Source organism: Anopheles funestus (genome assembly GCF_943734845.2).
Source record: "Anopheles funestus chromosome X unlocalized genomic scaffold, idAnoFuneDA-416_04 X_unloc_24, whole genome shotgun sequence".
In the NCBI taxonomy this organism is placed as follows: domain Eukaryota; kingdom Metazoa; phylum Arthropoda; class Insecta; order Diptera; family Culicidae; genus Anopheles; species Anopheles funestus.
Genome location: NW_026045148.1, coordinates 105,001 through 117,605, shown reverse-complemented (window position 1 = coordinate 117,605; position 12,605 = coordinate 105,001). Strand labels below are relative to the sequence as shown.

At 46.8% G+C, this 12,605-nt stretch overlaps 1 non-coding gene across 1 annotated transcript; it reads left to right on the top strand.

Annotated features, from left to right (window-relative positions):
- The first annotated feature begins 12,361 nt into the window (after window positions 1-12,361).
- LOC125773215 (5.8S ribosomal RNA) lies at window positions 12,362-12,519 on the top strand. Its single transcript, XR_007419965.1, has one exon. It is a non-coding gene; the product is annotated as a 5.8S ribosomal RNA (ribosomal RNA).
- Window positions 12,520-12,605: the final 86 nt, after the last annotated feature.

The window sequence follows — 12,605 nt, the reverse complement described above, 5'->3', positions numbered from 1 at the left end:
GGCAACTTCGCGGCCGCCCCCTTAAAGTAAAAGATTTTCTCTGGGTGCCTAAAATTCGCAATTCCCGCAAAGTCGGGAAGACGTTAAAGTTTTTGCCCAAAAAATGGCCATCGATTTAAGGTGATTTTCCAATAAGAAAATGCTTCCTATTTTGAATTTTTTCGAATATTTCCTAAACTAAGCGTCGGAGCACATGGCCGTGGAGGAACTTTTGGTAGCTTTTGGCAAGGGCTATCGGATGAAATAATAAGAAAGGCCATCAGAGCGATATTGGATTAATGCGGGCTCATAAACGCACCTGAGAAGTGAAAATTGGTACCTTGCACGCAGGATGCAAGAAATGCTTGAGTGTTAACCATCATCGGTACCAAGTACCTAGGTTATATCGAGTGCGTAGATGGAAGTCGGTACCAAAGGGAAACCTTCCTAGGCTAGGTGCACGCAAGTGAGTATGGATCGATCAGTAGAAAGATGGGAAGCCATAGGAAACCTTCCTAGGCTAGGTGCACGCAAGTGAGTATGGATCGATCAGTAGAAAGATGGGAAGCCCAAGGAAACCTTCCTAGGCTAGGTGCACGCAAGTGAGTATGGATCGATCAGTAGAAAGATGGGAAGCCATAGGAAACCTTCCTAGGCTAGGTGCACGCAAGTGAGTATGGATCGATCAGTAGAAAGTGGGAAGCCCATTACCAAATGCCCTAGTGAAGACCGTAAACGAATATCATGAACCGATAAGGAGCACCAAATGCCCTAGTGAAGACCGTAAACGAATATCATGAACCGATAAGGAGCACCAAATGCCCTAGTGAAGACCGTAAACGAATATCATGAACCGATAAGGAGCACCAAATGCCCTAGTGAAGACCGTAAACGAATATCATGAACCGAGAAGTAGCAACGAATGCCTGAAAATGTACCAAGTCCTCGGTATAGAGTAACGAGAGTTAACCGCCGTGATGTATGCAATGTGGGCAGCCATTGCATGGGTTCTGGACTTGGTTCGCGAATAACTTTTTTGCTAGACATCGGACAAAGTTGACGTGGAAGAACGAAATGTAGCATTTGATGCCACCTATCCAAAACTTTTTCAAGATTGAAGATCCGATCGATACAGCCTGAGTTATAGGCAAAAGTTGGTGCAAAAACGAGCATTTTTAATGGTGAAAAATCGGTACTCCTCGAATAGCTCCTGTTGGAAGCATCGGACCACATAGTCGTGGAGAAACATATTGTAGCGCGCGGTGTCAAGTATCGACACCCAAAACCGCATGTCCGATGGACGGAAAATGACCAAGTTATAGTGAAAACTTGGTTGCACCAAATTCCCGAAGAAGTGCAACGAGAAGGTGAATGCGATGGTTGTTCGTCGAATAGCTCCGGCCACAGACATGGTAGCGATTAGTGGTGCATGGAAGAAATCTAGCCACAAGTGCCATCTAGCCATGGCCAGAAGAAAGTGTGGCCATATCTTGGATACCGGCGGAGCTATGGGGCAAATATGGGCCAAAAATGGTGCAAGTTGGACCAAAAATCCGACCAAGTGCGCGAGGCGCTTTCGTGAATAGCTCCGGCCACAGACATGGTAGCGATTAGTGGTGCATGGAAGAAATCTAGCCACAAGTGCCATCTACCCATGGCCAGAAGAAAGTGTGGCCATATCTTGGATACCGGCGGAGCTATGGGGCAAATATGGGCCAAAAATGGTGCAAGTTGGACCAAAAATCCGAAAAAGTACCTAGGTAAATGCGATGGTTGTTCGTCGAATAGCTCCGGCCACAGACATGGTAGCGATTAGTGGTGCATGGAAGAAATCTAGCCACAAGTGCCATCTAGCCATGGCCAGAAGAAAGTGTGGCCATATCTTGGATACCGGCGGAGCTATGGGGCAAATATGGGCCAAAAATGGTGCAAGTTGGACCAAAAATCCGACCAAGTGCGCGAGGCGCTTTCGTGAATAGCTCCGGCCACAGACATGGTAGCGATTAGTGGTGCATGGAAGAAATCTAGCCACAAGTGCCATCTACCCATGGCCAGAAGAAAGTGTGGCCATATCTTGGATACCGGCGGAGCTATGGGGCAAATATGGGCCAAAAATGGTGCAAGTTGGACCAAAAATCCGACCAAGTGCGCGAGGCGCTTTCGTGAATAGCTCCGGCCACAGACATGGTAGCGATTAGTGGTGCATGGAAGAAATCTAGCCACAAGTGCCATCTACCCATGGCCAGAAGAAAGTGTGGCCATATCTTGGATACCGGCGGAGCTATGGGGCAAATATGGGCCAAAAATGGTGCAAGTTGGACCAAAAATCCGACCAAGTGCGCGAGGCGCTTTCGTGAATAGCTCCGGCCACAGACATGGTAGCGATTAGTGGTGCATGGAAGAAATCTAGCCACAAGTGCCATCTACCCATGGCCAGAAGAAAGTGTGGCCATATCTTGGATACCGGCGGAGCTATGGGGCAAATATGGGCCAAAAATGGTGCAAGTTGGACCAAAAATCCGACCAAGTGCGCGAGGCGCTTTCGTGAATAGCTCCGGCCACAGACATGGTAGCGATTAGTGGTGCATGGAAGAAATCTAGCCACAAGTGCCATCTACCCATGGCCAGAAGAAAGTGTGGCCATATCTTGGATACCGGCGGAGCTATGGGGCAAATATGGGCCAAAAATGGTGCAAGTTGGACCAAAAATCCGAAAAAGTACCTAGGTAAATGCGATGGTTGTTCGTCGAATAGCTCCGGCCACAGACATGGTAGCGATTAGTGGTGCATGGAAGAAATCTAGCCACAAGTGCCATCTAGCCATGGCCAGAAGAAAGTGTGGCCATATCTTGGATACCGGCGGAGCTATGGGGCAAATATGGGCCAAAAATGGTGCAAGTTGGACCAAAAATCCGACCAAGTGCGCGAGGCGCTTTCGTGAATAGCTCCGGCCACAGACATGGTAGCGATTAGTGGTGCATGGAAGAAATCTAGCCACAAGTGCCATCTACCCATGGCCAGAAGAAAGTGTGGCCATATCTTGGATACCGGCGGAGCTATGGGGCAAATATGGGCCAAAAATGGGTAAAATTGTACGGTCCAAAGCCAAGGGTAAATTTTTTTATTCCTCTAATAACTTCTAGCACAGACATTGAATCGGTTGGTGATGTATGGATGAAATGTAGCAAACAGTTGGAACTACCCATAAAATCTTAAAGATTGACGATCCAATGTATAGAACCGGAGTAATGTGCGATACTTGGTGAAAAATCGAGTGAAAAATTAGCTATAAACTGTTTTTGGCCCATAACTCGAATACTAGACATCGGAAGGGGGGGTCGTAGAACGATTTTTTGTTGCCCTATCGATTCCCTATCGAACGAGCAAAAGTTGTTTTTTTGACCAAAAAGGACCCCTACTCTAGTAAAATTGGCCTGATTTTACTAGTCCCCGGTACCCGTACAGGCAAAATGAGCAAAATGCTCAAGTATGAATGGTTTTTGGCCCATAACTCGAATACTAGACGTCGCAGGGGGGTGTCGTGGAACAATTTTTGGTAGCCCTTGAAATTATCTATCGAATGACATATACTTGATTTTTTGACCAAAAAGTTCCTAGACTAGTAAAAATCGCATCATTTTACTAGAGTCGGGTACCCTGGACGAAAAACCGCTATAATTGCGGTTTTTGGCTAATAACTCGAATACTATAAGTCGCAGGGGGGTGTCGTGGAACAATTTTTGGTAGCCCGTGAAATTATCTATCGAATGACATATACTTGATTTTTGGCCAAAAAGTTCCCTAGACTAGTAAAAATCCCATCATTTTACTAGAGTCGGGTACCCTGGACGAAAAACCGCTTAAGTTGCGGTTTTTGGCTAATAACTCGAATACTAGACGTCGCAGGGGGGTGTCGTGGAACAATTTTTGGTAGCCCTTGAAATTATCTATCGAATGACATATACTTGATTTTTGGCCAAAAAGTTCCCTAGACTAGTAAAAATCGCATCATTTTACTAGAGTCGGGTACCCTGGACGAAAAACCGCTTAAGTTGCGGTTTTTGGCTAATAACTCGAATACTAGACGTCGCAGGGGGGTGTCGTGGAACAATTTTTGGTAGCCCTTGAAATTATCTATCGAATGACATATACTTGATTTTTTGACCAAAAAGTTCCTAGACTAGTAAAAATCGCATCATTTTACTAGAGTCGGGTACCCTGTACGAAAAACCGCTATAGTTGCGGTTTTTGGTCAATAACTCGAATACTAGACGTCGGAGGGGGGTGCCGTAGAACAATTTTTTGTAGCCCTTGAAATTACCTTTCGAATGATATATAGTGGTTTTTTGGTCAAACAGTGACCCCGAGACTAGTAACCCTCCATACACAAAACCGCCTAAAAAGTTTTGGTTTTGCAAAATTTTGAAAAGTGCGTCAAAAAAATTTTTTCAAAAAGTACCAAATCGTGATCAGAACTCACTATAGACCATAAAAAGTGAAATCCGATGGTCATTTGCAACACTTGGTCAATCGAGAAAAATTTCACTTTTTTACTAGAGTCGGGTACCCTGAACGAAAAATCGCTCAAGTGATGGTTTTTGGCCAATAACTCGAATACTAGACGTCGGAGGGGGGTGCCGTAGAACAATTTTTTGTAGCCCTTGAAATTACCTTTCGAATGATATATAGTGGTTTTTCGGTCAAACAGTGACCCCGAGACTAGTAACCCTCCATACACAAAACCGCCTACAAAAACTTTGTTTTGAAAAATTTTGAAAAGTTCAAAAAAATTTTTTTTTCAAAAACTACTAAAACGTGATAAGAACTTACTATAGACCATAAAAAGTGATATCCGATGATAATTTGCAAAAGTTGGTAACTAGTAAAAAATTTCACTTTTTTACTAGAGTCGGTGCAACGAGAAAAAAAAAGTCCGTGATGGAGAAAAATGGCACGTTTTCCACGCCTGTACGCTTTCGTTTACTATATAGGGGGTAGGTGAGCCAGAAGCATGATTTTGACTGAGTATGTATCTTTATGAATTGGACCCTTCTAAATCGATTGAGACTACCCCCAGGACGATCGGACGACTGCTTCTGGCTCAAAATGTGGTTTTTAGATTTTGATCGTCAATTATGCGAGAAAAAATCGATTAGAAGTAAAGATACGAAATGCTTGGTCTAAGTTGGGAAACGACTTCGGATATTTGTTGGACGTTGTCGTAGAAGGTCCGAGGACCAAGGAAAAGTGATTTCCAAGTGGATTTATGCACTATTAGTCGATGGTAAGATGTGAAATTAGTAGAACTTACCATACAGTTTGCGAAGTTGAAGCAATCGGTTGGTGAATATGGTACTGTCTGTCCAATTTGGTGGTTCGGAATGAGTGAAACGATGTTGATGATGGATAGACGTTCCGATTGCCCCCGATCGGGGAACATATAGTGGTCTTTAAGGTCCAAGTACCTATGTTTTGGTAAGCAGAACTGAGAGTTAAAGGATGAAAGTCGGCCATTCCTAATATCATCCTATCGGTGGTTCGCGAGTTGTTTGAGGACCGGAGCAGCTCGCGATGAAACGGTCCTAGGGTATTGGTTATCCATCCAAGGAAGAGTAAATGCGATCCTAGATGTGTGTCGTTGGCCGTTCTACCGGTATCGCCTATCGATGAGATATCGACGGGCATGCCTTACTCGAAAGTTGAATTCTAGGATCGATGGTCAAACAGACCTATGAGCGATAAACCAAACTGAACACGTATTGATGTCGGCTTTTCCTATCATTTGATGCCGCAGGTTGTTTAGGGACCGGAGCAACTTGCGGCCGAGACGGTCCCCGGGGGTTTCTTTCTCCAAGGAGTGGAAACTATTAAGCAAGAGTTGTAGCAAGATACGATCCTCTGATGTGTCGTTGGCCGTTCATGCGGTATCGCCTGTCGATGAGATATCGAAGGGCATGCCTTACTCTACCGACCTTCTAATTGAGAGTATTAATCAGGGATCGATGGTCAAACAAGACCAATGAGCGATAAACCAAACTGAACACGTATTGATGTCGGCTTTTCCTATCATTTGATGCCGCAGGTTGTTTAGGGACCGGAGCAGCTTGCGGCCGAGACGGTCCCCGGGGGTTTCTTTCTCCAAGGAGAAGAAACGATTAAGCAAAAGTTGTAGCAAGATACGATCCTCTGATGTGTCGTTGGCCGTTCAAGCGGTATCGCCTGTCGATGAGATATCGATGGGCATGCCTTACTCTCCCGACTGTATTACTGAGAGTTTAATCAGGGATCGATGGTCAAACAGACCAATGAGCGATAAACCAAACTGAACACATATTGATGTCGGCATTTCCTATCATTTGTCGCAGGTTGTTTAGGGACCGGAGCAGCTTGCGACCGAGACGGTCCCCGGGGGTTTCTTTCTCTAAGGAGTGGAAACGATTAAGCAAAAGTCGTAGCAATAATCGATCACCTGATGTGTCGTTGGCCGTTCTTGCGGTATCGCCTGTCGATGAGATATCGATGGGCATGCCTTACTCTCCTGACTGTTTAATTGAGAGTTATAATCAGGGATCGATGGTCAAAAAGACCTATGAGCGATAAACCAAACTGAACACGTATTGATGTCGGCATTTCCTATCATTTGTCGCAGGTTGTTTGGGGACCGGAGCAGCTTGCGACCGAGACGGTCCCTTCCCGAAAGATGGTGAACCGAGTCGTCTGGCGTAAAAACCGGACGACTCGAAAGGGCTTGACCCTTTCAAGTGAGCGATAATCACATTCTACGCTCAGTTCGACAGCTACAAGGCAATCACTCGCTATGTTCAGAGCTAATACATGCAACATGCCGGCATTGTTTCCACCGACGCATGGATTCAAGACTGGTGCACTTATTAGTTAAACCGTTCGCCTCCGGGTGTTTCGAGTTCAAGTCTGGATGAGGATTGATCTTGCTGGTAATAGCTTGAGCCCCTGAATAAGGGGTCGAAGCGTACATCTTGAGACCATGTACAACATATTACCAAATCGGCACCATGGGTTCGGGTGCAAGTGATGTAACCGTGAAAGATGTTGAGCAGCCCAACATCGGTTTACACACGCATAATAGGAAGGCAGCGCTGTCGACTGGTCAGTCGTGTAAGAAGTGTGCATTATCGATCACAAATATATTGGTGATCTGTAGGTTGCGCATACACCATGCCCGGTGTAAAGTGCCGTGGTCCCCCCCGGGGGGCTGCATCAAACCGTTCGCCACGCGAACTACCCAATGGAACGAACTCTATGCATTTAATAAGAAGAAGAGATGATAATGAAACACGGTCGATTTAAGAGTTGAAAACGTTGAAATACCTATAAGCAAGTCTTAAGTTGGTGGTGACCGTTACGCCCCAACAAATTGGTGCCTTACCCTACACCAAAGAGCCATTCAACATGGTTCAAGTGAGCGATAATCACGCTCTACGCTCAGTATGACAGCTGCAAGGCAATCACTCGCTAAGTTCAGAGCTAATACATGCAACACGCCGGCATTGTTTCCACCGACGCATGGATTCAAGACTGGTGCACTTATTAGTTAAACCGTTCGCCTGCGGGTGTTTCGAGTTCAAGTCTGGATGAGGATTGTTCTTGCTGGTAATAGCTTGAGCCCCTGAATAAGGGGCCGAAGCGTACATCTTGAGAGTAAATGTACAACATATTACCAAATCGGCACCGTGGGTTCTGGTGCAAGTGATGTAACCATGAAAGATGTTGAGCAGCCCAACATCGGTTTACACACGCATAAGGGGTTTATTGTTATCTGTAGGTTGCGCATACACCATACCCGGTGTAAAGTGCCGTGGTCCCCCAGGGGGCTGCATCAAAACGTTCGCCATGCGAACTACCCAATGGAACGAACTCGATGTATTGAAAGAGATGAACAATTAATAGCGAGAATAGGGGCCCGGAAGCAATTCCGCGGCCCTACGGTCGATTCAAGAGTTGAAACGTTGTACAATCGTGGATAGCACCTAGTGCTAATATGGTGAGAGATAATGTGTGAGGAAATTTAGTTTCCTAAAGTTTAGTTAGTGGTTTCCGTTGTGCCCTAACCAACTTAAAGTTGGTGGTGACCGTTACACCCCAACAAATTGGTGCCTTACCCAACACCAAAGAGCCATTCCATATGGTTCTAGAGAGAGAGAGTTGTGTGGAAATTTATTTCCCACTAAGCGAGTGTGTGTCTGTAGTGGAACGAATTCTGGTTGATCCTACCAGTAATATACGCTTGTCTCAAAGGTTAAGCCATGCATGTCTAAGTACAAACATAAATGAATGTGAAACCGCATAAGGCTCAGTATAACAGCTATAATTCACAAGATCATCCTACCACTAGTTACTTGGATAACTGTGGAAAATCCAGAGCTAATACATGCAACATGCCGGGACTGTTGCCCTCGCGGGTAGCTGAACTGGTGCACTTATTAGTTAAACCAATCGCCTCCGGGCGGCTTGAGTTGAAGTCTGGATAAGGACGCAGATCGTATGGTCGCTTGTCGACTGACGACAGATCTTTCAAATGTCTGCCCTATCAACTATTGATGGTAGTGTAGAGGACTACCATGGTTGCGACGGGTAACGGGGAATCAGGGTTCGATTCCGGAGAGGGAGCCTGAGAAATGGCTACCACATCCAAGGAAGGCAGCAGGCGCGTAAATTACCCAATCCCAGTACGGGGAGGTAGTGACGAGAAATAACAATATGGACCTCTCTAACGATGGTCCATAATTGGAATGAGTTGAGTATAAATCCTTCAACAAGGATCAAGTGGAGGGCAAGTCTGGTGCCAGCAGCCGCGGTAATTCCAGCTCCACTAGCGTATATTAAAGTTGTTGCGGTTAAAACGTTCGAAGTTGATTGCCCGTCCAGACACGTGACCGCCACGGGCGCCCGGTTACACGCCGGGGCCGTTCGTGCGCGCGCTCACGGCTGCGACTCACAATGGTGTACTTGGGCGTTACTCTGTGAACGAGTACCGTGCTACCGGTTAACTCCGGCACGGGCTCCTCATGGTGCTCAAGATACTCACATTTACCTTGAACAAATTAGAGTGCTCAAAGCAGGCTAAGACAAAGCGTCCGGCCCCCCCGTGGGGTTGGCGTTGGCCGAGAATAATCTTGCATGGAATAATGGAATATGACCTCGGTTTATACGATTTCGTTGGTTTGTCAGAAACCTAGAGGTAATGATTAACAGAAGTAGTTGGGGGCATTGGTATTACGGCGCGAGAGGTGAAATTCGTAGACCGTCGTAGGACCAACTGAAGCGAAAGCGTTTGCCATGGATGCTTTCTTTAATCAAGAACGAAAGTTAGAGGATCGAAGGCGATTAGATACCGCCCTAGTTCTAACCGTAAACGATGCCAATTAGCAATTGGGAGACGCTACCCCTATTCGGTGCTCTCAGTCGCTTCCGGGAAACCAAAATCGGGTTCCGGGGGAAGTATGGTTGCAAAGTTGAAACTTAAAGGAATTGACGGAAGGGCACCACAAGAAGTGGAGCTTGCGGCTTAATTTGACTCAACACGGGAAAATTTACCAGGTCCAAACTTATCGAGGTAAGACAGATTGATAGCTCTTTCTCAAATTTAAGGGTAGTGGTGCATGGCCGTTCTTAGTTCGTGGAATGATTTGTCTGGTTAATTCCGATAACGAACGTGACTCAAACATGCTAACTAGAACGCTGTCAGCAGTGCGCCTCCGGGCGCACCTGACGTTACAGCCGGGCGGCGCCTTCACGGGCGGTCGTCGGCTACGTTTGCCCTGCTTAGCGGGACAACTTGTGTTTAGCAAGCTGAGAATGAGCGATAACAGGTCCGTGATGCCCTTAGATGTTCTGGGCTGCACGCGTGCTACAATGTGGGTCGCAGCGTGTTCTCGCCAATAGGCGCCCCCATTCCGAGAGGAACGGGAAATCACTAAAATGCCCATCTAGTCGGGATTGGGGACTGCAACGGTCCCCATGAACCTGGAATTTCTAGTAAGCACTAGTCATTAGCTAGTGCTGATTACGTCCCTGCCCTTTGTACACACCGCCCGTCGCTACTACCGATGGATTATTTAGTGAGGTTTCTGGAGGCTTACCTTCCGCGGTTCCTTCGTGAGCTGCAGCTGGCATGGCTGAAGTTGACCGAACTTGATGATTTAGAGGAAGTAAAAGTCGTAACAAGGTTTCCGTAGGTGAACCTGCGGAAGGATCATTACTGATGATCGTCCGCGAGTGACCAACCATGGGCTGCCTTCGGTGTAGCTCGGTCGCTCGCTTGCTATGTGTCAGAATTTGTTGAAAGCCAACTCGTTCGTTGTACACTTTGATGGGTGACCATCACTGTGTCTCCGTGCCGAGCTAGATCTCCCCTAGCCGTAAGGCACTTGAACGCCCCTTCGACGACGAGTTGCATGTGTGTGGTATGTGTCAGAATCTGGTGAAGCTTTCTGCATGTGATGTGCCTTGTGTGGATCCGTGGCCATTGCATTGTGTCTGGTGCTTAGATACCCAGACACTTAGAACGCTTGCGCGGAAAGCAAACTCGATCGTTGTACACTTTGATGGGTGACCATCACTGTGTCTCCGTGCCGTGCTAGATCCCCCCTAGCCGTAAGGCACTTTGAACGCCCCTTCGACGACGAGTTACAAGAGTGTGGTATGTGTCAGAATCTGGTGAAGCTTTCTGCATGTGATGTGCCTTGTGTGGATCCGTGGCCATTGCATTGTGTCTGGTGTGTAGGTACCCAGACACTTAGAACGCTTGCGCGGAAAGCATACTCGATCGTTGTACACTTTGATGGGCAACCATCACTGTGTCTCCGTGCCGTGCTAGATCTCCCCTAGCCGTAAGGCACTTTGAACGCCCCTTCGACGACGAGTTACAAGAGTGTGGTATGTGTCATAATCTGGTGAAGCTTTCTGCATGTGATGTGCCTTGTGTGGATCCGTGGCCATTGCATTGTGTCTGGTGTGTAGGTACCCAGACACTTAAGCAAACTCGATCGTTGTACACTGTGATGGGCGAGCATCACTGTGTCTCCGTGCCGTGTAAGAGCTCCCCTGGCCATCAGGCACTTGAAAGGTCCTTCGACGACGAGTTACAATAGTGGTGTGTTAGATACGTCAGGTGATGGTATCTACTGTTGTGCAATACGTATCCGGCCACGGCACGGAACGAACGGGAACTGTGGTGCAGACATACAAAGAGTTAAGCCTATTAGTCATTAACTCTAAGGACGGGGCCATGGGGCGGTACGCAAAGGATACGGATGAGCGAGTATGCAGGCCCAATACTCAATAGCTCGATCCGATCCAAGCACATGAGTTGACTGCGGCGCCAGGTTAACCAATGTGCTAGATTCTATTTGGCCAGTAGAATCTTGTGTCTTATGCGATTTGATACCAAGACACCAGAACGAAAGTTAGTTGAAGAGTTATTAAACTCTTATGAAGTATGGTTGTGCAATCACAACTTATGACTTTAACCTATAAAGTGGATATGGACTATCAATTATAACATGGGGCACACACCATGTTCTCGATCCAATCCACGCACACGAGTTGCCTGAGTAGCGACAGGTATACCGATGTGCAATACGTATCCGGCCATAGGCACGGAACGAACAGGAACTGTGGTGCAGACATACAAGGGCCATGGGGCGGTACGCAAAGGATACGGATGAGCGAGTATGCAGGCCCAATACTCAATAGCTCGATCCGATCCAAGCACATGAGTTGACTGCGGCGCCAGGTTAACCAATGTGCTAGATTCTATTTGGCCAGTAGAATCTTGTGTCTTACGCGATTTGATACCAAGACACCAGAACGAAAGTTAGTTGAAGAGTGATTAAACTCTTATGAAGAATGGTTGTGCAATCACAACTTATGACTTTAACCTATAAAGTGGATATGGACTATCAATTATAACATGGGGCACACACCATGTTCTCGATCCAATCCACGCACACGAGTTGCCTGAGTAGCGACAGGTATACCGATGTGCAATACGTATCCGGCCATAGGCACGGAACGAACAGGAACTGTGGTGCAGACATACAAGGGCCATGGGGCGGTACGCAAAGGATACGGATGAGCGAGTATGCAGGCCCAATACTCAATAGCTCGATCCGATCCAAGCACATGAGTTGACTGCGGCGCCAGGTTAACCGATGTGCTAAGAGAGTTGTTCCTGGGCCTTCAAAGTGACTTCAAAACTATCTTAGCGAATGGTGGCCATGGGCGTAGACATGAGCCACAAGTCACAAGGCCTGGGACTATTGGGTAATAAAGACAACTTAGTCAGAAAGTTAGTCTTTGGACGTACCACCGGGATTGTGTTACATTGGGAACCTTACTATAAAACCCTAGGCAGGGGATCACTCGGCTCATGGATCGATGAAGACCGCAGCTAAATGCGCGTCACAATGTGAACTGCAGGACACATGAACACCGATAAGTTGAACGCATATTGCGCGTCGGACGATTAAACCCGGCCGATGCACACATTCTTGAGTGCCTATCAATTCCTTGATATACAACAAACCAAACTTCAGGGTGGAGCGTGCCACAATAGAACACTATGGCGAGCAGCCCGTCTAGTGTCG